This window comes from Megalobrama amblycephala, linkage group LG6 (genome assembly GCF_018812025.1).
Source record: "Megalobrama amblycephala isolate DHTTF-2021 linkage group LG6, ASM1881202v1, whole genome shotgun sequence".
NCBI lineage: Eukaryota > Metazoa > Chordata > Actinopteri > Cypriniformes > Xenocyprididae > Megalobrama > Megalobrama amblycephala.
This window is the reverse complement of record NC_063049.1, coordinates 3,826,621-3,853,751: the sequence shown is the minus strand read 5'-3', so window position 1 is coordinate 3,853,751 and position 27,131 is coordinate 3,826,621. Positions and strand designations below refer to the sequence as shown.

The 27,131-nt window shown below is 38.7% G+C and overlaps 1 pseudogene; it reads left to right on the top strand.

Moving 5' to 3' along the window:
- The first annotated feature begins 20 nt into the window (after positions 1-20).
- On the top strand, positions 21-25,847 carry LOC125269697 (annotated as a pseudogene).
- The last annotated feature ends 1,284 nt before the right edge of the window (positions 25,848-27,131 follow it).

Sequence of the window (27,131 nt, the reverse complement as noted above, 5' to 3'; positions counted from 1 at the left end):
TAAATGAAGGTGAAAGTACATCTTCAGATTTGCCATTTTAAACAGATAGAATTGATCATTTACCAGACAGAATATCTTTAAAACTGTAATAGAGTCGTTTATAAAAGTTTAGGCAGGAATTTATGTGTATCTACTCGATGGAAAAGCTGTAGGATTTCTTTGAATCGGTATATATGATATTCTTCAACCTAAAGAAAATGAACAATGTTACTTGTGTGTTTAATGCTGACTGTGATTGTGTAAAAGTCTAAAGAGCATTTGTGTTTACATGTGACTAACTTCATGTATTTGAGTGATGGTGATCTATTTCTCCAGCTCAAGATCATTCAGATGAGTTATAAAAGCTGTTTGATTACTTTAGTTTCTGTGATTGTTTGTCACTTATGTCTAGAGTCAGAGGTGGAGATCAAACTGTTCAGATCCATCATGGACGACACACAAACATCCAGAAATGAAGATTATTTTACACAATACAGGTACTTTGAGTAACTCATTAAATATAATTTTATGTTATAGTGTCTACAGATTTTTTTGTTTTGTTTTTTAAAAAGTTTAACATTTATTGAAAACAATAACCATCCTTGAGTGCTTTTCATATTTTAATTTTTTTATTTTTTAATGCATATTATCTTGAGATGATTGTAATCATAAATGATGTTCTGTTTTAGCTTAGTTCATCAGAAGAGATCAGAACCAGAGCCCAGCTGTGTGTCTATGAAGAGTGATGCGTCTTTGAATCGGCCATAGAGTTTAAGAGTGGAGATACACGGAATGTCCTCAGGTATAACATTTCTATAAAAACATGATTATAGTATGACATTCTATATTAATATGTATTTTCTACAAGAGATAGGACAATCTTCTTGAGCTTACTTTGTGGGTATTTTTATCTTTATAATGTAAAACACATTATAGTTATTACTTTAATGAGAAATAAAGAATTGAGTTGTTGAATACAGTAATTTGAAGTATTCACATTAATCTCTCTCTGTTTTAGCTCAGTTCATCAGAAGAGATCAGAACCAGAGTCTATGAAGAGTGATGCGTCTATAGATCAGCCAATACATTTAAAGAGTGGAGATACACAGCCTGATCTCAGGTAAAACATTTCTATAACAGATATTTGAATTTGAATATATGATACAGAACTAGGCATTGTTCTCATTAACCCATGTAATAATGTGGAGTTTTTATTTTACAGCCGTAAAGCCTACTGCCTCAACACATTTAGATCAAACCTGAGGAAGAAGTTTCAGTGTCTGAATGAAGGAACAGCAGCGCAGGGAAACACAACACTCCTGAATGAGATCTACACAGAGCTCTACATCACAGAGAGTGAAAGTGGAGAGATCAATAATGAGCATGAGGTGAGACAGATTGAGACACAATCCAGGAGAGCAGCAACAGAGGACACACCAATCAAATGCAATGACATCTTTAGACCTTTACCTGGACAAGACAAATCCATCAGAACTGTGCTGACAAAGGGAGTCGCTGGCATTGGAAAAACAGTCTCTGTGCAGAAGTTCATCCTGGACTGGGCTGAAGGGAAAGAGAATCAGGACGTTCAGCTCATATTTCCACTTCCTTTCAGAGAGCTCAACTTGATAAAGGACAAAACACTCAGTCTTTCAGATCTTCTTCATGTCTTTTTCCCTGAAACCAAAGAAATGGAAATATCCAGTGATGAATATAAAGTGTTGTTCATCTTTGATGGTCTGGATGAGTGTCGTCTGTCTCTGAACTATAAGAGCAAAGTGAAACTGTGTAATATATCTGAATCATCCTCAGTGGACGTGCTGCTGATGAACCTCATTGTGGGGAATCTGCTTCCCTCTGCTCTCATCTGGATCACCTCCAGACCAGCAGCAGCTGATCTCGTCCCCTCTGAGTGTGTCCATCGAGTGACAGAGGTACGAGGCTTCAGTGACCCACAGAAGGAGGAATACTTCAGGAAGAGAATCAGTGATCAGAGTCTGGCCAATACAATCATCACACACCTGAAGTCATCGAGGAGCCTCCACATCATGTGCCACATCCCAGTGTTCTGCTGGATCTCAGCCACTGTTCTAGAGAAGATGTTGAGTGAAGCAGAGAGAAGAGAGATTCCCAAGACTCTCACTCAAATGTACACACACTTCCTGATCATTCAGCCCAACATCAAACATGAGAAGGACTATGAGAAGAAGGTGAAAGATGAAGACGTGATTCTCAAACTGGGGAAACTGTCTTTCCAGCAGCTTGTGAAAGGAAACCTGATCTTCTACGAGGAAGACCTGAGAGAGTGTGGCATTGATGTGACAGAAGCATCAGTGTACTCAGGATTGTGCACTCAGATCTTCAGAGAGGAGTTGGGCTTGTACCAGGGGAAAGTCTTCTGCTTTGTTCATCTGAGCCTTCAGGAACATCTAGCAGCTCTATATGCTCACATTTACTGTACAAACGAGAACAGAAATGTGTTTGAACAAATCACCAAACCAAGTCTGTTGTCTAAGGTTTTAAACCAGAAGAAATATCATTCATTATCTGAGCTGCATCAGAGAGCTGTAAATAAGGCCTTCAAGAGTAAGAATGGACATCTGCATTTTCCTGCATTTCCTTCTGGGTCTCTCATTGGAGTCCAATCAGACTCTCTTACGAGAACTACTGACACAGACAGGAAGCTGCTCCTACAACAAAGACAAAACAGTTCAGTATATCAAGCAGAAGATCAGGGAGAATCGCTCTCCAGAGAGATCCATCAATCTGTTCCACTGTCTGAATGAACTGGGTGATGATTCACTGATGCAGGAGATCTAGCGTTATCTGAGATCTGGAGAAATAGGAGAAACCAAACTCTCTTCTTCACAGTGGTCAGCTCTGGTTTATGTGTTGCTGACATCAGAACAGAAGATGGATTTTGATCTAAAACAGTTTATTGGAGCACGAAATACAGCAGAAGAAGTTCTCCAGAAGCTGCTGCCTGTGGTTAAAGAATCCAGATCAGCTCAGTAAGAAACACTGACAACAATCACTCCACTTTCAAAACATGATGACATTCATGAATTTAGCATGTGCTGTTTTGTAGTTTGATGATAAAGCAAACAGAAAGAGTTAAATGTGAAAATCAGGTGGGATAAAAAATATTAGTGTGATGCATTAAAAATGAGACAAGGTGACTACAGCTTCTCTTTCAAAGACACAACATCAGCGTTTGTACATTTTATTAAACATTACACATTTAGATGTGAACACTCATCATACAAACCTCAACAGTGGTGACAATCAACAAAATATTCAAATAAACTGTACATAAAATATTTGGTAAACTGCCCTGGTTTGATTCTTTATGATGAGTTGAATTATTTAAACATTTTACACTTTTATAATCTAAAGGAAGTCTTTCATTTTCTTTTATAGCCTTAAATTCTTTCTTAAATTTAATAATCACCGAATACATCTGATGGTTTTAGCTTTGCCTCAACTAAACTACTCCATTCAAGGATTCTTAAAGTCTTCTGTGTTTTAGATTATAAACCCTACCTAATATGCATTCATTTTGCTGTTTGTTTTGTTGTCTACACAGGTTACAGTCCTGTAATCTCACCGCTCATTCCTGTGAGAGTTTTTCTTCAGCTCTACAATCCTCAAACTCTGTCCTGAGAGAGCTGGACCTGAGTAACAATGACCTGCAGGATTCAGGAGTGAAGCTTCTTTCTGAAGGACTGAAAAGTCCAAACTGTCAACTCCAGATACTGAAGTAAATAGTTTTACATAAAATTAACACAATACTATCACAATAAATGACCAATAATTTTGACGTGCTCTCATTAAAGTGTGATTACTAAACATACTACAAAATGCTGTTTCAAAAACATTTATTTAATGCATGAATTGCTTCTGACACACAAACTGGTAGTGACATCTAGTGGCTGTGTGCAGTGTACCACTTAGCATCTTAGCCAAGGTCTTAAATTACCACCACACAAATGGCAGTTATATGAAATTATAATTAGTTCCCTCGATTTGCTAAATCAAGTGCACACTTTTAGAAATTGAGGGAACGACTTAGTAAAGTGTGTGCACGATTTACTTTTTTATCTGCATGTCATGTGCTTGACTCCATAAATTTGAACTATTTGTAAATAATATTTTATTTATAATATGCACACATTCCATCTTAAAAGAACTTTGTTAATGTTTTTTGTCTCATTATATTCAATTAAAAATTGAATTAATCATGTAAACTATATTTTCAATTCAAAACAATGCAATTTTAAAAAAAAAGTAGTCAATGGAAATTACTGTAGGTTAAGTTTTTTAATTGGTTAAAAATAAATAATATCTACTGAATGGCAGAAATAAATGTAAATGTTTGAAAAACATTTTCTATAAAGCAAATACGTATAAATGTGTCTGTTGGCATTACTAAGTTAATAAAAGTAAATTAATGCTTTTATTGTAGTGCATTTCCACAGACAATTTTGTTAATTTTGTAACTGAATCTACAGAAAATACCTGCAAATGCAAACTGCACAGGTCAGTGTGTGACAGTGTTGGGCACGTTACTTTAAAAAAGTAATTAGTTATAGTTACTAGTAGGGCTGGGCGATATATCGCATGCAATTGTCACGCGCATTTCGTCAGTAAAGCCGGTTCCCTGATTACCGCTAAATCGCCATCACCTGCTTTCAAATGGAGCGGCATTTAATAGACAGAGCCGTAGTTCACTGAAAAGCCACGCAATATCGCGTTCATTATCGAAGGCGATTCATCTGCGATATGAACGCGATATTGCGTGGCTTTTCAGTGAACTACGGCTCTGTCTATTAAATGCCGCTCCATTTGAAAGCAGGTGATGGCGATTTAGCGGCAATCAGGGAACCGGCTTTACTGACGAAATGCGCGTGACAATCGCATGCGATATATCGCCCAGCCCTAGTTACTAGTTACTTCTCACAAACAGTAACGGAGTTAGTAACTGAGTTACATCATTATAAAGTAACTAATTACCAGGAAAAGAAACGATTGCGTTACTTTAAAAAAATACAAAATCAAAATATGTCAAAATAACTTAAATACCCACAATATTAAATATAAGTCTAAGAATAAATTATTCTTGAACCGACTCGTGACTCATGATCCGCTCTTGCTTATGAAATTTCTCTGTACTGTACAATACGTGTTGGTATCCATTAAAGAAAATGTAGTTTCATATATATATATATGTTTAAATAGTCCTATGTTATGTTTTAAATTCATTTACTTGATTATGAAAAGTGAACACCATGAGTAAGATGCATCATAAGATGCGCAATATATCGGGAGACATGGAGTGGGTCAGACATGATTTTGACCACTTCATTAAGTTATGTAAAAAATTGTATCTTAATTTTAATCAATGTTTCATCAACCAATTGCCTGGATTTAATAAATACGAAGCAAATATAGCAGACAATATAATCATGGCAGGTGCGGGCGTGATCACTGGCGCGTGAACTGGAGCGCGACTTATAGGCTAAATCAGGGCTGGGCAAACTCGGTCCTGGAGGGCCGCCGTCCCTGCAGAGTTTTGATCCAACCCTAATCAAACACACCTGAACCAGCTAATCAAGGTCTTCAGGATTACACACAGGTGAGTTTTATCATGGTTGCAGCTAAACTCTGCAGGACAGTGGCCCTCCAGGACCGAGTTTGCCCAGCCCTGGGCTAAATGAACCGAAACTCAGCGTATAGTCTGCTTGCCTCGCATGAGAAACATAGCTATAGAAAGCTTGAAATATCTAAAAACGAAAAGAAATGGGCTACTCTGATTATCTAGCCTAAATCGAATGAAATGTGCATTTTCTCTCTAAGCGGTAGTGGTTGGCATCCACCAATCCTACAATGCGCCACTGCTGTAAACACGTTAGGCTGTAGGCTACACTTCAGCCAAAATTAATTAATTTAAAAAAAAATGTTTTAATTATTTATAAAATTTTGGTAAACTGCCCTGTTTTGATGCCTTATGAAGGGTTGAATTATTGAAACATTTTACACTTATATAATCTAAAGAAAGTCTTTAATTTTCTTTTGTAGTCTTACATTCTTTCTTAAATTCAGTCACTGAATACATCTGATGGTTTTAGCTTTTGTAGGGCATCGTTCAACAGGACTTGCCCTATGACTCCGTCAACCAGGAACCGACCAAACAAAGCTCCATTTTGACCAACAGGTCCATTTCCTGACAGGAAAGACCTAGCCTTAACAGAAGTGATGACGCGACTTCTTTTAACAAAGGACTCTGTCTAAAGTACTTCTTAGCTCATCAGCAATAAACTAATCAGAACCTGTCACGTGGGTCTGATCACATTAAATCTATTGATTCTCTCACAAAACCCTCTTGTATTATCGGACGGAACAGGAAAACACCCATCAACGGATTTAAAGACGAATCTGTCCTATCTATACCTCCCTTTGTGTTGAACAATCCATTTTGACCCGGTCACTTGTGACTCTGGTCGCTGTTCAATGACTCTATGCTTAAGGACTCAATCTTGAATCTCAAAAGGGACAATCATTTAAAGTATTAACTATATCCAGAATAACACTTGCTATGATGTGATAACTAACATGTTGGAGTCAATGCATTATATGTTTGTATTCCCGTATGCATTTTCTTTCTCTTGTAATCATTGTTTTAATTAGGTCAGTCTAGTAATATGTGTGTAAGAAGTGTGTCATGTTTGAGTTCTAAATACAGAATTTATAATTCTGTGTAATTCTGTGTGAATGAAACATTGAAATTCAGTATCAGGAAGATATTAAGAAACATTATAAAGTTGTTAATAAAACAGGAGAATGTTCCACAGATATCATGCAATGTGATCAATAGACAATAGACGAGGCGTGTCTAATCTCCGTAGCAACATCTCATTGGAGGATCGCTCCTTTAAAACTATGCTGTTCAAACAAGCTAGGGCTGGAAGTCAGAAATCGGTCAGAAGTCAAGGCTCGAAGTCGGTCGTCGAAGTCGGAGTTGAAACCCAGCAGCCGAAGCACCGCTACTTTGACCACGGCGGAAAAGTCGCATGGGTCATTGAGAACTGATCCTTACTGGGGCTGATTTTCCATCTAACAGTCGCCAACTTCATCCACAAGCCGCGCAGCTGACCATTCAACAGCCGTCACATCCAGACTCCAAAACACTCTGTGAAACATCTGACCAAAGTCTCCAAAGAAGAAAACTGCTCAGAACAGCGCAACAATTTTAAAGCTTCCGCGCAACCCACAAAGGGCTTTCCCGAGAAGACGTCACCTGAAAGACAGCCAATCCAGAATGGGACTCCGCTGCACGCGAGTCGCAGAACAACCCGATTACCTCAGCTGTCAGAGCAAACGCAGGTACAAGCAAACTTCTCTTTCTCGCTGGAAACTGGTGAAACTCCTTTAAACCTAAAGAATCAAGCCAAAGCTCTGCTTTTGTGATTTTCCTCAGGTTGCGATGTTTAGTTAGTATTTGGGACTTTCTTCATAACTCATATCAACTCCGCGAATGTGTGTGTGTGTGTGTATGTATGTATGTATGTGTGTGTTTAGCCTTAGTTTCTTGTAATCATTAGAAGTAGTCAATAAAGCTTGTTTTGATTTTCACATATACGAGTTTCTTGTGCTGTGTATCAAATTACTGTCTTAAACTCAAAGATCAGTTACCTCTTGCTTATAATAATTATAATAAAATATTGTTACTGTTGGCCACAGAATAATATTTTATCCAGAATTGGTAAAATACTTTAACCTCAATTTTTCGCTGGACGAATAATTGATGAAGTGTTAAATATTAATTCTGAATCATTTACAGTGAATCATTTACAGTTGATTCAATTTTTATTCCCTGTAACAATTAAATTGAGCTAATAAATGACCTAAGGTCCTTACACTTTTCCTCAACTAAACTACTCCATTCAAGGATTCTGCAAGTCATCTGTACTTTAGATTATAAACCCTACCTAATACTTATTCATATTGCTGTTTGTTTTGTTCTCTACACAGGCTACAGTCCTGTAATCTCACCGCTCATTCCTGTGAGAGTTTGTCTTCAGCTCTACAATCCTCAAACTCTGTCCTGAGAGAGCTGGACCTGAGTAACAATGACCTGCAGGATTCTGGAGTGAAGCTTCTTTCTGACGGACTGAAGAGTCCAAACTGTCAACTGCAGATACTGAGGTAAAACAGTTTTCCATAAAATAAACACAATGCTATCACAATAAATTACCAATAATTTTGAAATGTGCTCTCAATGAAGTGTTGGCTTCACTACATTAATAAAAGTAAATGAAAACCTTTACTCTAGTACATTTCCACAGACACATTTGTTAATTTTGTGACTGAATCTACAGAAAATACCTGCAAATACAAACTGCACAGGTCAATGTGTGATGACTGATCTGATTGTCAAACTAATGTCATGTTTGCTGTTGCTGTGTGTGTTCGTAGGCTGTCTGGCTGTATGGTGACAGAAGAAGGCTGTGGTTATGTGTCTTCAGCACTGTGTTCAAACCCCTCACACCTGAGAGAGCTGGATCTGAGCTACAATCACCCAGGAGATTCAGGAATCAAGCTGCTCTCCGATAAACTCAACCATCCAAACTACAGACTGGACAAACTCAAGTATGTAAAGCTGTAGGAGTTTTGTAACAAGCTTAGCTTTAGTTATACTGCAGAGACATTCAATGCTTGAATCTGATTGGATGACTAACATTCTAAGGTGTGCAATCTTTTTTCATAGATCTTAGGGTCTCATTTACTAAGCATGCGTATGCACAAATTTGTGTGTGAAATATGCGTACAAACGTTTTCAAAACAAATCATGATTCATCATTAACTTTCGCTCTACAATTTATTCTAAATTCACGAAAAAATGTGAAATGCAAAAATCACATACTCTTGGTGCCTTACAAACATACGATGAAATTGTAAACAGATATAGATCTTAAATATATATATCAGAAAAGGTAAAGAAAAGGTGCATTATAGCTGAAGCTGTGCGGTAGCTCTGCATAAAGACGCAGATACACGTATGTACAGCTGGTTAATCAGAGGTCTGTAATGTCCGTAGAAAAGGTGTCTATTGCATTTGAACTTGTTTTGCACTATTGGCTCGAGGATCTTGCTGTGTGAATGCATCTTTAAAGAGCGTTATATTTGCTGAGAGTGACGACATGGTTTGGGTGTGTTTTATGTAAATTACTTACCTGGGGCACATGGTCGCTCATTTAGAATACTCTGAATTCATCAACATTAGAATGAGGTGAATTAGGTGGAATGTTTTCGTAAGAAGTTCAAATGTGAAATAGTGTAGTGCAATAATGTGCACCACTTTATACAAAGCTCAACCGATGAGCAATGTGTCACAAGGGTAACGCTTAAGATGAAGCTTCACTTCATAGAGACAAAAGGGATTGATTCAATGTGTTGACCAGCACTGAATACCCTTAAACATTGAAAGGATACTATTATGGCTTGGCAGTATTGAGTTTTCCTGATATATTGATATATTTTTTATATACGATATGGAATGAGGCAATACCGTTTATATCAATTTGATACGAGCACATCTTAAAAATAGTGAAGGACACAGAGTGAGCTGCTGCATGGAAAGTGCCAAATCCAGTTTGTCCTAAACATAATACATGCTTTATATCAAGGGCTTTAAAATATAGTTAACATGTGTAGTGTTGCCTCATTACATTCTCTGACAGATAGATACTTGTGTTGTTTAATGCGTTTGTGATGTGGTGTTTTCCTCAGTGCATACTGCATACCTTACACTTCACAGGTCTATTCTCCATCTGTAAATGATAGAAAGTTATGCAGATATTTCCATCTTGTTATCAGGAGTGCAGTTCTGCAAAAGACAAAAGGTTCTTGCGGTTCTGCAAGCAGGTCTCCACTTAACACACTTTGACCCCAATCAGACAGAGCTCAATAATTCTGACTAAAATATACATTTGCTAAAATATTTGTGGTCAAAAATTAAATGTACCTGTCAATGCATCAACTTAGGATACCATCAAACGTTCTTCAATGAATGACTGGAGGACGGTAAATGCCAGTTTTTCCCTTTTTATTTGGGGACATTCCCAAGCCAGTAAAGTGCAGAGTGCTCACAGATGCAAAAACAAACAAAAAACAAATTTCCCAAAGAGGGAAACAAAAAAAAAAAAATTCTTAAATGTAAATCAAAAACAAATAATAATAATAATAAAAAAAAAAAACCTTTAGTCAGGTATAACACTACTACAATCAAAGTACTCCACAGTAGCTACTGCCCTCACTGAACATCAATCCTAGACTCCTGGACCACTTCATTGTGTGAGAATTTATACACATGGGTACAACCATTTCTCAACTATAATTTTACATGGAAAGTACTAAAGATCACATAACCTCATTTCCTTCAATACACAAATATAAATAGCACAATAAAACCCATTATCAGCTTCATTTCAGCAAAAATTAGAGGAAGTCAAGGGCAATAACCTCATAAAACAATGTTCACGCCTTCACCCCCCCACTTGGTATCTCCCATTCCCATGATGCAACATGGCAAAGTATAAAAAGCATGATGAAAGTTCTTTCAGGTCTTTTACTCAATTCAAGATGGCCGCCCCCCATGAATGCCAACCCAGGTAATCCACAGTTTATGAAAAAAGTTTAAATGTCCACTGGTTTAGTGCTCAGGTGGCCAGTCTGAACACAACAGTCTAGTTGCAGGTGTATGTAGGTGTATATGCATGATCCATCTCTCCACCTCGCTGTCACATCAAGGTAAATAAAGAGTTTTAAAACCCAAATACGTGTTCATGTCTTTATACAAAGGGGTTAAGCAAGGACAACATAGGGAACAGAGGGCAGCTCTGTGACACTTCCTCCCCCTTCTGCAGACGACAACTGTCGTCCCAAATGTCAGATCTCCAACTCTCTATGAACTGGGGTCGACAAGCCGATTTCTGTATTTACCTCCTTTGGAATACGGGACAAAAAGTCAGCAACCTTGTTTTTGGCTCCGGGGCAGTATTTCACTGTAAACTGGTAGGGCTGGAGAGAAAGAGACCATCTCGTAATCCGAGCATTGGAGTCTTTCATGCGTTCCAGCCATTGCAAAGCTCGATGGTCGGTTTCCAACTCAAAAGGTCTTCCCAGAAGGTAATACCGCAAGGAATCCGTGGCCCATTTAATGGCTAGACACTCCTTCTCCACTGTCGAATAACGTGTTTCTCGTGGGAACAGTTTCTGGCTCAAGAATGCCACTGGTCTACGATCTCCATCCACTTCCTGCAGTAACACGGCCCCCAGTCCAACTCCGGAGGCATCAGTCTGCAGGATAAACGGTTTCTGGAAATCTGGGCTGAGCAGAACAGAGTCCCCACATACTGCCTCTCGTAAGTCCTGGAAAGCTCGCTCACATTGCTCTGTCCAGACCACCTTGTTGGGAGCTGTGGCTCTAGTGAGATCTGTAAGCACAGAAGCCCTGGCAGAAAAGTTAGGTACAAATCTGTGATACCATCCCAACAAACCCAGAAAAGATCTCACCTGTTTCTTGGTTGTAGGGGAACGGTAACTTCGGATAGCGTCCATTTTCTCCAGCTGAGGGCGAATGACTCCTCCTCCAATCACAAAACCCAAATAGCTGATCTCTCTCTTGGCTATTGTACATTTTTTCGGGTTAACGGTAAGACCTGCTGCCTTGATTCTCCCTAGGACTTGCCTCAGATGTTGACAGTGGTCTTCCCAGGTCTCACTAAAGATGACCACATCGTCCAGATAGGCTGCAGCAAACTCCCTGGTGCCTTGCAGGATCTGATCCATTAAACGTTGGAAAGTCGCCGGTGCCCCCTGCAGGCCAAACGGCATAACCCGGAAATGGTATAGCCCAAAAGGGGTTTTGAAAGCAGTCAGTTCTTTGGCTCTGGCAGTTAAAGGAACCTGCCAGTACCCCTTGCATAAGTCCACAGTGTATAGGTATTTAGCTCTGCCCAGTCTTTCCACCAATTCATCAATCCTTGGCATCGGATAGGGTTCTACCTTAGACAGGCTATTAATTTGTCTGAAGTCAATACAAAATCTGAGGGTGCCATCCTTTTTGGGAACTAGAACGATGGGGCTACACCACTCACTAAGGGATGGTTCAATCACACCCATAGAAAGCATAATGTCCAGTTCATCCTTAAGTACCTTTACCAGGCATTCAGGAATCCTGTAACTCTTCTGGCGTGCTGGAGTTGCCTCCCTAAGGATGACATCGTGTAGCACTATGTCCGTACGCCCAGGTTTCTCCTGAAACAGCTCAGGATCCAAAAACTGCTTTACCTGGTCTCTTTGAGGTTGCTCTAGATGGGATATATCCACCGCTTGTTGGGTGCAGCCAGTCGGAAAATACTGCTCTGTTGGTTCCTCTTCCTCCCCGACCACCCGAACAAAGAGTTGTGCAGCCTCCGACTCAACCCTGTGGTGGAACTCCTTCAACAAATTAATATGAAAGTTTTGCTTTTTCTTACCCCGCTCTGGCATGGAGATCTCATAGGTTACACTGCCAGTTTTCCTCACTACCTCGTAGGGTCCATGCCACTTAGCTAGCAACTTATTCTCATTGGTGGGCAGCAGCAGCAACACCTTTTGGCCTGGCTCAAATGACCTCTCCCTTGCCCTCTTATCATACCAGGTTTTTTGAATGTGCTGGGCTTTTTTGATGTTCTCTTGGGCCAAGGAGGTCATCTCTTCCAGACGTTCTCTCATTTGGATCACATAGTGGACCACACTACAAGCACTGTCCTTGGGTCCCTCCCACTGTTCCTTAAGCAGGTCCAAAGGACCTCTCACCTGCCGGCCATATAACAGTTCAAATGGGGAGAAACCTGTGAAAGCCTGTGGCACTTCTCTGTAAGCAAACAATAGATAGGGTCCGACTGGGACCAATGGTTACCTTGACTCGGAAACAAACTTGCGCAGCATGCGTTTTAGGGTTTGGTTAAAGCGCTCGACCAACCCATCAGTCTGGGGGTGGTAGGGTGTGGTCTTAATAGCCCTAATTCCCAACAGTTGGTACACCTGTTTTAACAGCAAAGACATAAAGTTAGTACCCTGGTCTGTTAAAATTTCACGGGGAATCCCTACCCTGGAAAACAGCTGTACAAGGCAGTCAGCTACTTGTCTTGCTTTGATGGTTCTAAGTGCAAAGGCTTCCGGGTACTTGGTGGCATAATCACAGATTACTAAAATGTACCTGTTCCCATTCCTGCTTCTTTCCAGGGGGCCCCCTACATCCATTCCCAGGCGACTAAAGGGTGTGTCAATAACTGGCAATGGTAACAAATGTGCGGGTGGAACTCTCCTTCCAGCTGTCATCTGACACTCTGTACAGGTACGAATGAACTCTGTTACATCCGTGTATATCTTAGGCCAACTGAACCGACTTGCAATCCTTGCCAACGTCTTATGCTTGCCTAAATGTCCAGCCCATGGAACAGAATGTCCCAGGGTCATAACGGTATGGCGCATAGATTCTGGAAGTACCAAAGCCTCAACCTCCCCCTTCACCTGATAGAGTATACCTTTTTTCAGGATGTACATTTCCTCCCTTAAACAAGATACATTGTAATTTCTGACCCCATCTACTTCAGACACTTTCTGGAACCAGTCCTGCAAAGTAGGATCTTTTTTTTGCAGTTCAGCTATGTCCTCAGGGATAGTCATATTCAGAGGCCCTTCCGGCAAAGGCAGCTGCTCAACCTGCCTACTCTCCACACTACCCTGAAACTTAAGCTTACGCCTTTCCTTTTTAGATTTTCGGCTTTTCTCACCGCCCCCTTCCAAGTCACCGTCAGCAAAGGGCAACTCACTAAAGTCGGCTCTTGCACTCTGGGCTCGGGTTACTGCATAACAAGACTGAACTTGGGACACCAAATCACAGAGAATGGGGAGATCTTGGCCTAGTACTACCTCATGAGGTAACTGGGATGAGACAGCCACGTGTAACAAAAAAGTCTGCCCCTGCACTGTTAAATAAATCTCAGCAGTAGGATACTCTCTAACTTCTCCATGTAGACAACAAACTTTAATGGAGTTCTGAGTAATGTATTCATCTTCAGGTACCAAGCTGTTATGTACTAGAGTCTGAGTGCTACCTGTATCCCCTAAGGCCTTGGCCGACTGACCATTTACAAGTACCTGCGTCACTATCTCTGTGGTGTGTGTTTGCAAAGACTCGGGGGACGAAGTGTGTGGCAGGCGGGGCCGGGGAACATAACAGACAGCAGAATGCTTAACCTTTCTAGAAGGACAACAAGGATTAGTATGTCCTAACTCTCCACAATAGTAGCATCTGACTTCCTGCTTGTGAGTTCTATCCCCTTGCTTACCCGCAAAACTCATTTTACATTGGGCATGACCACCCTCACCCCCAGACTTACTTGGCCATCTTTGACTCCGACCTCCGAAGCTGTGCTGGGTATCTCGGTGTGCGGCTAGGTACCTCTCTGCAAGCTTGGCTGCTTCTTCTGCCGTGGCTGGATCATGCTCCTTAACCCTCAGGGGTCTGAGGATTTTTGGGGCCCTGGAGAAGTTTTGACATGCCCTGACATTTGTGCTTTTTTCAGTTGTTCATAAACATATTAATGGAAAAAGTGTCATTACACTGTATTCAGCACAAACTAGGCTACAATAATATGTGAGGAACATGTATGTACATGTTTGTGTTTTTGAAGGAATAACATTTATGCGTGGTTATTGAAAAAACAAAAAACTTAAGTCACTGAAATAAGGCCAAAAAATATATATATTAAAACTGTGTTCACAAGGATTCTGGGTATTGGAGGTTGTAGACTAGAGTTTTTGCTTCAGTATGAAGTAAAAATTATCCTTCCTACTCCTTCATATAAAACAATAGAGAGATTTAAATTTTCTAAGACACTTTTGGTCAAGAAACACAGTATGCGTGGAGGCGTGAATCATCATGTATAATGGGTGATTCTCACCTGAGAAGACAAAAGAATTGAATAATAATGACCTGAAATGACTTGCATATTAATGAGGCCTTTCAGTCAGGTAGGCTGTGAAAAAACCCTCTGTGATCATGCTGATAACAGGATTAAAGTCCACTCAGGACAAAAAAAAAACATGATTTTTGTGATCTCATGCATGCATGTATTATTGCACATGATATGAAGAAAATTTTGTATAGGCCTATGTTAAATTACACTACCAGTCAAAAGATTGAACACATTGCCATTATAATGTTTTTAAAAGAAGTCTCAAGTCTCTAACCAAATAATGGTTTTCTATTTTATTATACTTTAAAATATAATGTATTTCTGTGATGCAAAGCGTCTGAACATTCCTACCTCTAGGGCATTTCATATAGGCTTCTATATTTGTTATATTATAGAGCCTAAATGTTGATGTGCAGTTGACAAACTATACATGATTAAAAAGATCTAAGACTCAAGCTTCACATTTTGACTCTTAAAATCTTATATTGACCATAATTTCTTAATATGCTTAAAAGCATAAACATTTGGAGAAATATTGATGGATTCTCATATGTTTATATCAATTTTCTATACAGAGGAGTAATATTTATTATTCTATATTTATTGTCATTACTATGAGTGCTGGATACTGTGTTTTCATCATACATACTTGCAGCCGGAGGGCGCTCTGCCCCTTTTGTCCACAAATGCCTCAGTAAAAGAAGAGGCATATCATGTGACAATCAAGGAACTAACAGAGGCAAGAGATCGCTAAATATGGCTATTCAAAACACTTTTGAAGACAATAAATACACGATTGAGATGACGAATGCATGTATTGACTGAATTTGCGTCTGAATAGCGCTGGCTCCGTGGGCGTGGCCACATTAGCGGATAATGAGCTGAATCACAGACTTATGACATGGCTCTCTTTTCATACAGATTACATAAACACAGAAGGTTTGTTTTCGATTTGACTTATATGTTTTAAAACCTGACATCTTAACGTTTTTTTAGACATAAGTGTAATTTTTTTGTCATTAGTATTCACTAAGTTACAGTTCATTTTCTAAGAACTATCAGATTGGACTTCGTTCAGAGGGAGACGAGAGATCACGCATCATGTTAGTTTTCTTTATTTTGCAAAAAGCACAACATTTTGTTTTTACTCTGAGTGTACACAAATGAAAGAAGATATTCCACAGATTAAAATGGTGTATAACTCTTAATTGTATGTGCAACATTGATGGAGTATTTTGAGTCTCTTTCACTCTGATAAGAAAAAACCACGGTGGTATCGCCGGCGATACCCTCAGACCTCAGAGTGTTAATCCACACTGCCATGTCAGGGTTTATCATTCTCATAAATTACTCCAAGATAATAAGCTCCGACATCTGCAGAATTGTGCACGTCTCTGGCTTCACCCATTTGGAGAAAAGATCTTTCAGCCGCACATAAAGCTCACGGGGGGTCTCATCTGGCAGAATTTCTGAGGAGCGAAACCTTTGCCGGTAAATCTCTGCATTAATCTCATATTTTGTGAGTATGGCCTCTTTGACTTTTTCATAGTCCTCAGCATCAGTCCCATCCATGGCCACATAGGCACTTCGAGCCTTACCCGTTAACAGGGGAACCAGTCTTATCGCCCAGTTGACTTTAGGCCATCTGCATGCTGCAGCCATCCTCTCAAAAGTTGTTAAGAACTGTTCAATGTCATCATCTCTGGTCAAGGGATGTAATCTTGGCTCCATACTTCCTGATGAGGTACCTTCTCCAGTTGGCACTGGGCTTACAGCTATGGATGTTATCTGACTTCCCCTTCGGTCCCCTCCAGTCTGGATCTCTAAGACCTGATGCTGAATCTGCTGGAATTGGTGCTGCATGCTCCGCCAGTGCTGATCTTGCTTCACCATTAATTGCTCCATTTGATCGTCACGGGCGGCTTGTGACTGCAGGAGAACTTTAACCAGGCCAGCCAGTTCTGACACCGTTCCCTCCACTAAGACCTCTGAAGTAGTTGTACCACACACACTGGAAGCAGCTGTGGCTAGTGGTAAGTCGGTGGAAGTAGGTGCCTCCTGACTTATCCCCACCTGTTCATCTGACCCAGTACCTCGATCTTGTCTGGTCTTGGGTGGCATTATTGATCCCACTTCTGACACCACTTGTCAATGCATCAACTTAGGATACCATCAAACGTTCTTCAATGAATGACTGGAGGACGGTAAATGCCAGTTTTTCCCTTTTTATTTGGGGACATTCCCAATTCCCAAAGTACTCCACAGTAGCTACTGCCCTCACTGAACATCAATCCTAGACTCCTGGACCACTTCATTGTGTGAGAATTTATACACATGGGTACAACCATTTCTCAACTATAATTTTACATGGAAAGTACTAAAGATCACATAACCTCATTTCCTTCAATACACAAATATAAATAGCACAATAAAACCCATTATCAGCTTCATTTCAGCAAAAATGAGAGGAAGTCAAGGGCAATAACCTCATAAAACAATGTTCACGCCTTCACCCCCCCACTTGGTATCTCCCATTCCCATGATGCAACATGGCAAAATATAAAAAGCATGATGAAAGTTCTTTCAGGTCTTTTACTCAATTCAAGATGGCCGCCCCCCATGAATGCCAACCCAGGTAATCCACAGTTTATGAAAAAAGTTTAAATGTCCACTGGTTTAGTGCTCAGGTGGCCAGTCTGAACACAACAGTCTAGTTGCAGGTGTATGTAGGTGTATATGCATGATCCATCTCTCCACCTCGATGTCACATCAAGGTAAATAAAGAGTTTTAAAACTCAAATACGTGTTCATGTCTTTATACAAGGGACAACATAGCAAGGACAACATAGGGAACAGAGGGCAGCTCTGTGACAGTACGATATGTAGATTTTTAGACCTATAACAAGTATGTGTATTTTTATTATAGCAGTAATGAACTTTGTTTAAATATATATCAGATTAAACTTCTAATGTATCATTTTCTGAGCACACACCTGAAGCACACACATAGAAAGCTGCCTCTCAGACGGCACATTGTGTGAGTATTATACTTATGCAAAGATGATGTTTTTCCACAGCCAGGAACAGCACAACATCTGTGTGGCATCACAATCTTGTTATTATCACAATCTTAGTGTAAACAACTAGGCCTAACGTTACTTTAGATCCACTTGCTGCTCTTTGACTGAACACCAGTGGGTGGAGACAATGATGTGACAAAGTAAAAGTAGGCGTTGTTGTCTTGCTCCAGAGGCAGTCGTATGCAAATGAATGTGCCCATGTGATGTCACTTGCCACCTCGGATTCAAATTAAGTATTTTTACAGCTTGTTCATAAAAATGCTTCTTTTTGTATTAATGAAGAGGACGTTTTAAGTTATGGAACTTGCAGGATGTATTAATGGTACAAAGACCTCTTATATGTCAAAAGATCAAGGAAAATTTGATGTCATGACCCTTTAATTGACTACAAAGCACTACACAAAACCATGCAGCACCAAAAGTTGCATTAATAATTAGTATTCATGTCAATTTTATTTAGCCTGTGTATACAGTTGAAGTCATAAGTTTACTTACTTCTACACCTTGTAGAATCTGCAAAATGTTAATTATTTTAACAAAATAAGAGGGATCATGTAAAATGAATGTTATATTTTTTTAGTACTGTCCTGAATTAGATATTTTAAATAAAATAAAAGAGCTGGGGGGTGAACATTTTTGAACAGGATGGAGATGTGTGGAAATTTTTCTTATTTTGTTTAAAATATATATATTTTTCATTTAGTACTGCCCTTCAGAAGCAACAGAAGATACTTACATGTTTCCCAGAAGACAAATTAATACAATTTACCTTGATCTTCAAATTCAAAAAGTTCCTTTAAATTAATAGTTGTGTTTTAGTTTGTCAATTGTCCTCTACGGTGGCCGGGAGGGGACATGTTCGGTTAACTTAGTTTTGTCTTGGCCACGACATATAAACTTGCGGGGACATGATGATAATTTTTTGGCTTCGAGATCATGTGGTGAGGGAACGATATATTTTTTTCTCGTGGCCACGAGTTAAATGTGTAAACAACCTGCGCGACCATAGCAACCTGGAATTACCAGAAATAATAATGGATAAGACTATAACAATATTTATTTTTAATTAAGAATGACGAAATAAGGGCAGAATTAAGGAATGATTAGATTAACATATTATATCCTATTGCTTGCGATGTTGCCTAGACAGCATTCAAATTAAGATTTTATTACTATTATTATTACTATTATTATTAATAAACCTATATAAAATGAAATATAGCCTAATATGTTAAATTCCTGTAAATTAACTTCTGTAAGATTCTTGTGCGCCTACAGAAATTAAAGCTTTTAGTCTATATACAAATAATAAACAAAATATTCTTTTAACATAGGCTATAGTAACACATTTTTTGAACTTTATTCGAATGCTGTCACAGAGTCTACTAGTGAAAACAGATTCATTTAAGCTACTGTAGTCTACAGAAATACAGTCATAAAGTTAAAACTTTATTGGAATGATCGAGCATTTACAGTATTTACAAAATACAAACTTTAAGTAACATAATGTGCAGAATGTTAATTAAATAAGGAGAAATGGGAAATGAAGGGGAAAATGAAATTCTTTTTATAATGAATAGCTAAATGTAACTAATTATATAAAAATATTAAATAAAATGTTAATGTATTTAAAAGACTGTTAGATCAGATTAAAATTGTACAACAAGGCATATTCTTTTAACATTTAGCTATAGATAAACTTCATTTGAATGCTGTCTAAGCAACATGACGTGCAAAACAATATAATATGCAATGTGTTAATATAAATATTGCAAATTCTACAAGGTGTATGTAAACTTATGAAATCAACTGTATATTGATATACCCTTTACAATTTGATCAACCTATCATAGTTGATTAAATAAAGCATAGGTGCCACCTACAGGCCTATTAGATGAAGTGTAGGCTAACAAGAATAGCTCACCAAAATGGTCAAGTGGAAGGACTAATAATATATATATATATATATATATATATATATATATATATATATATATATATATATATATATATATATATATAAATTATTATTATTATTTATGCAGTATGTACAGTACTGGTCAAAAATCTGGATACATTACTATTTTTTATGTTTTTAAAAAGTCTCTAATGCTCATCAAACCTGCATTTATTTGATCAAAAATGCGGAAAAAAGTAAAATAATTTTGTGCATCATTAAAATAAAAATCAGCATCATTACTCCAGTCTTCAGAGTCACATGATCCTTCAGAAATCCTTCTGAAATTATGATTTTCTCCTCATGAAACATTTATGATTATTATTAATGTTGAAAACAGTTGTACTGCTTTAGATTTTTTTGGAACTTGTGATACTTTTTTCAGGATTCATTGACTTGCTTGTCAAGCTGCTTGTCATCCTTGTTCTGTCAGTATTACAGTATTTCAGTTATCGTGACAGCTCTACTTTCTCCAGCTCTCTCCCAAACAAACTTACTTGAACTTAACTTACTTGAACATAATCTTTGATCAGTTTAATGTATCCTTGTTGAATATGTTTTTTTTTTTTCAATACAATATCTTACTGACTCTATTGAACAGTAGAATATAATGAAATGTTTTATAGAACAATGACCGATTCTAACTGCATCAAACACATTAAATAGAGCATAAATCAATCCTCTCAGACACATCAGTAGATCTCCTCATGATCTTTGATCTTCTGGATCTCTTTCATCATCACAGTCTCCAGCATTACAGAGCCTCGACTTGATCAAAGTTTCCACTTCTGATGCTGTGGCCTGGATGATTTTTGTTCCAGCATCTAAAGTGAGAAGAAAACAACAATTAACATGTAAATGTAAAAAACAAAACAAGGCTTGTCCCAAGTGCAAAGTATATGCTTGTGTTTTCCTACTGTTAGGACATTTCCTCCTAATTCCACATAATTTATTCACTACCATTTTGATGAATTTTAATAGAAAATTCAGAAATGACTTCAGAAATCTAAAAAGTTTACTTGTGTCTGTGTGTGAATGTGACACTGTGTGTGTTTTCTAGTGTGGATCATGGAGGAGAGATCAGGATTACAGCAGGACTACGAAAATGTAAGTACACACACACACACACACACACTCACACACACACACACACACACACACACACACACACACACACACACACACACACACACACACACACACGTTTGTTTTTGTGAATTGTGGGGACATTCCATAGGCCGTAATGCATTTTATACTGTACAAACTGTATTTTCTTTCCCCCTACACTGCCCCTACCCCTAAACCTACCCATCACAGGAAACTGTGCACACTTTTACTTTCTCACAAAAACATCATTTAGTATGTTTATAAATCCATTTACATTGTGGGGACCGCTGGCTGGTGAACTCAGGTATATATTACATTGTGGGGACATTTGGATCGGTACTTGAACTCGGGTCACCTGAAGCACATTTGCACTGCATGACAGAGCTTGAGTTTGTTGCACAGCTCTATTTGTTTAAATCGTGAGAGCCGTCTAATCTTACGATACTCCTACATCCTGCGTCAGACATCACGTCACGGGATACTCTTGTGCTGTAAGTCGAGTTGTGCAGTATCAGTCATCTGACAGAAGCTAATTATTTTACATTATGAAGTTTTAAATATGGATATTTTTCTTATAAAAACACATCACTTTGTTTCAGAAGGCCTTTATTAACCCTCTGGAGCCGTATGGATTATATTTAGGATAAATGGATGCATTTATTTTTGGCTTTAAAACATGTTAATATCATTAACCCATCCTGAGATGAAGTAGAGGTAATCTTAAAATGTTCTTCTGGGAACCAGTAACATCACACACCCTCTAGAATCGAAAATTTAGTGTTTATGTATTTTATACAAATTTATTAGCAGATTTTAATCTCAATAGTGTTGTTTCTGCATCACTTATGATAGTAAAACCAAATGAAAGCAGTTCTTTTAGGACCTAGTGTGGGATTACAAATTTAAGAATCTGTTTATGATCTGCTGATCCTACATCCTGACATAACATCACATGAGATACTAAGGTGAAGTACATTGTGTTTAGCTTTTTAAGGTAAAGATGATGACATCAGATGAATGATTGTTTTAGCAAAGTTTCCAGAAAGAGTTTTCTGTCAGTTCCTGTTGTCTTTATTGTAAGTCTAATGAGTCAGATTACTGTGACTCTCTCCTTTTGTCTTTAATGGCCCTGACCCATTTATTGAATAGTCATGATGACTGGATTAGGACTCTAGAGTCCTATAGCTGGACACTTCATTTGCTTTCTTTAAGGTCGTCAGCCAAAGTTTGATTTGATCTCGTTCAATTCAATATTGATTATTTTGGGGTCTATCAGGCACAGTACATGGCAAATTTCCTCAAAGAAAAACTCTCAACTAATGCTGTAAACCATACAGGGAACCACAGCTGGTACATTATTATAATATTAAAGGCTAATTAAAGCTGCTGTAGGGAGTTTTTAGAAAACGATGACTTAGCCTGAAAATTTGAACAAGCACAACTCACAGGTCACTCCCCCTTGCTCTCTGCTGCGCTACAGCCCTCCCTCCACAGCTCCTCCCCCATCACAATGGAGCCTGCCGTGAACGCGCAGGCTAGTAAGGCGGGTAAACAGTTATGGCACATTCACTGGTACAGATGAAACATCAACAATATGATTTACATTGACTATGGCCTGCCCATACTTTGACTACAAACTTGGTCCTCAAAACATTACGTATTTTGCAATACATGTAATGTAACTATATGACGTTGCACTATTTCTATAAGTAATAAAGAGCTAGTATGATAATATAACGGTAACTAACGTTACAGTATGCAAGTAATTATTCTATCGATATGTAATGCTAAATAAGGTTTGCTAGTACATTATTTCAGCAACATGACAAGCCAGTGAATTAGTAGGTTTCAATAGTTGCTTTGCACAGTGCGTGACATTTTATCTGTATGTTATGCGGCTAGAGTTTTGACACCGAGTCAATGAGCTCCGACGAGGAATTCACACCCACAGCGCCTTCGAGGAGTCACCGGGCAGGGAGAAGAGGAAGCATCAGGCAGGGGACGGGCAGGCCTGTTTTGAAATTATCTTAGTTGTGTAGTTCTTAAAAAATGAAACAAATCAAGCAGGGATACTGTAATGAAGAGTCTGGAGATAGCGGATCCATTTGCAGCTTTATTGTAAAAGACAGGCAAACACAAACTTGGGCAAGGCAGTACCGTAAACGGGGACAGGCAGAAGTTCAGGGCTGGCGGCAGTAAACAAGGTTGAGTCACAGGCAAGGATCGAGACAGGCAGCAATAGTTCAGAATCGATGGTCAGGCAAGGTTCGGGGTAGGCAGCAAGGTTCAGCAGAGTAAAGCAGTCCAGGTCGTAACAATAAATCAATCCACAAATAAACGCTCAGAAATGATCACTGGTAGCAAATCAAGACTTCACGACTAGGTGTGTGTGTGCATCTTAAATAGTGTGGTGTGATATGGTGCAGGTGAGAGGTGATCAGTCCCAGAATGCGGGCCTCTGGGAAATGGAGTCCGGATGGGTGCGAATCAGTATTCCGGTGAGGGTTCCCTCCGGTGGTCCGGAGGATGCACCGGAGGAGCTGTATTCGTGACAGATACTTACTTGTCAAGCAGAAATGTGGCTGACTCTGCATCAGTTTTTAATCCTTTCAGGACACGTAGCTCCCTCCACCTCGGAAAAGTCGCTCCGATATTTACCCTCGTTTTATTTCGGGCTCTATCTAATTCTTTCTTTTTGGCTTTTTTATCATCGTCATCTGTCTTTTTCCGTTTACCCGTCTTTATTTTATGAGCAGGTGCCACTCGAGGAAATGGCAGTTTGGATTGTTTTTCCGCCATGAGCAAAGCTGCGGCACACGGGTAATCTTGAATTTGACGCCTGTACGCGCTGCATGACAGGAGTGTGATCAGCGCGCACGCCAGCTTGATTGACACTGCTAAGACACTCCTCCTGGCTCTGATTGGTTGTTTCTTACCGGGAGCGGTGTATTTCTGGAAATGGCAATAGGACCACTGGGAGGAGCCAGAGGAGCTTGATTTTTTTCACAGATTATCTGTCTCATATTCTACTGTCAGGACATAATGACAGGTTTAACAAATATGTAAAAAATACATTTTTACAAAAGTTACCTACTGCAGCTTTAATTGTTTTGTAAGCTACTTATTTACACATAATTATATACCAATTATCAATGTAAAGCTGCTTTGACACAATCTGCATTGTAAAAAGCGCTATATAAATGAAGGTGACTTGACATGACGACATAAATAAGTTTTATAATAAGGTTATAATAAATTTTTAATGACATAATTTTGTTTCTACTCATTTTTAATATGGACCTAAACATTTAAATGGTGGCCGTCATAAACGGATTTATTCATTCAATATTGAAGCACGTTAAGTACATGAATATGCAATGGCCTATAGTCACATATCAAAATGCTCCTCTCCAAGTTCATTTTTGTAGCTGATTAACATGTTTATTTGACATTGAACGGCTTTTTTGAGGTAAATATTATGGTAACTGTGACATTTTTACAAGCTATTTTATTGCTGCTTTTCTGCGGTTGAAACAATGATTGATCGATTAACGTTACATATGACATGATACTGATTTCAGTAAGTTGTACTGGATCTTTCAACATACCTTAGGTATTCATTCATCATTCATCCATTCATGTTTATTTTGTGTTGTAAAGTGGAAGAGATGATCGGTTCACGTGAGCTCTGCTTCTGTTTGAACTGAAGCGCTTCAGCGATGTGTCAGTCACACCACAGAGCGCTAAAAAAGATCACAGCAACTCGAGAGACGTCTATGGTAGCACTCTAGTCTATGGGAAAGTAGCACATTCTGTGAGAGAGGAGAAGATCCTAAATCAAGTTCAGATCTGAGACAAATCCTACATGAACTCAAGACTCTGGAATAGATCCAGACCAGAGCAAAGCATGCTGGGAACTGCCCAGTTTCAGTTCGTTCAACACAAATGATGAAGTGAACTTCAGTTTGACGTGTTTAAGTGGATTTACTCCATTAAATCAGGACAGAATGTGCAGTAATTGTGTGGTTTAACTCATTTTAATGAAGTTCATTTAACAAGCAGCAGAAATCATGTTTACAGTGTAGATTAAAAGATGCACAGATTGATGATTCCTGATTGTGATGTGTTTTATCTCCATCAGATTCCCATCGGATCACTCTGGATCTGAACACAGTGAATCAACGCCTCCATCTGTCTGAGAGGAACACAGTGATTACTGATACTAACACACCGCAGTCGTATCCTGATCATACAGACAGATTTTATCATGTGTTTCAGGTGTTGTGTAGAGAGAGTGTGTGTGATCGACGCTGTTACTGGGAGATTGAGTGGAGTGGATATTATGTATATATATCAGTGTCATACAAGGGCATCAGCAGGAAGGGAGGTAATGAGTGTTTGTTTGGATCTAATGATCAATCCTGGAGTTTGATCTGCTCTCCCTCCAGTTACTCATTCATACACAATAACATAAAGACTGATCTCCCTGTAAAGCCCATCATCAGCAGGAGATCAGGAGTGAATAAGGAGAATCACTATAGAGTAGGAGTGTATGTGGATCACAGTGCAGGAACTCTGTCCTTCTACAGCGTCTCGGGAGACACAATGATCCTCATCCACACAGTCCAGACCACATTCACTCAACCGCTCTATCCTGGGTTTAGGGTTTGGTCGGGATCAGTGAAACTGTGTTAATGAATCAGAACAGAGAGACTCTACCCATAATGCTTTGAGCTCATGATGAATCAGTGACAGTGAGATGTTATAGAGTCTCTTCATTACATTAATACTGTCACTGAAATATCATGTCACAATAAGTGTGTGTGTGTGTGTGTGTCAAAGAGATTTGTAATTTATGAACACAGAGCAGGAAGGAGTACAAGTGAAAACAGGGAAACGGTCAATAACTGTATAACATCAGATTGATCAGAGATACATCAGAAGAAGAGAGACAGATGGCATCAAATACAGCATTTTACATTACAGTTTGTATGTCATGTGACACTGTAAACAGATTACCATGGTAGAGACTGACACATTACTGCAACACCCTTATAAAGATCAACTACAGTATAGATTCAGTCATATACAGTGAGATCATTTACTGTATTACAGCAAACTCTGTTCTACACAAAACCTCATGACTGTGTCATACTTCACATCTTCTGATAACACACTGAATAGATACTATTACAAACATTATGGATTTTATGTCAATTATGTAATTCAGGTAATGTAAGTGTGTTTGTAATGTAATCTGTATCCTGTAACTGTAATTATTTCAGCATCAAGAGAGATTTAAACATGAATCTTGCATTGTTTGCTATTGAATGAACTGATTGTTTAAAGTACTAAACTGAAAGAAGATCAAACTGTTGTGTTTCTGTGATTAAACCAAATGTTCTCATCACATATCACAATGATCTTGTGTATGAAACAGTGATTATGAAGAATGAAAATATGAACAACTAGAATGAAAGCATGAGATCAGGTTTTGCTGTTACAAGTGTGATCAGATTGGAGTTTTGAAAATATACACTTACATGTGAAAATAGTACCAAAGTGAATAAAAAACTGTAAAGCAGGAAAATCAGCAGACCACACTGCGACAGCTCTCTCAAGCAGAGCAGATTGATGGAGAGAGGGACTCAAACTCTTGATCAGCATCATTCAATCATTGTCTGAAAGAAATCTTGCTCTCAGAGGATCAGCAGACTCCATCAACAGGCCAAACAACAGCAGTTTCTGAAAGAGGCAGAATATCTTACAAAATATGATCCAGTTTTAAATGACCGTGTCAGACGCATAAACTTAAGTGACATTGTACACAAATTTGAGAACTCCCATGTTAATGCCGTGGTTATAGTAGCTGGTGATTTTAATAAGTGTAATTTTAAAACTGTCTTTCCCAACTACTATCAGCATGTTAAACATCCAACTAGGGGAGCACATATCCTGGATCACTGTTACAGTAATGTA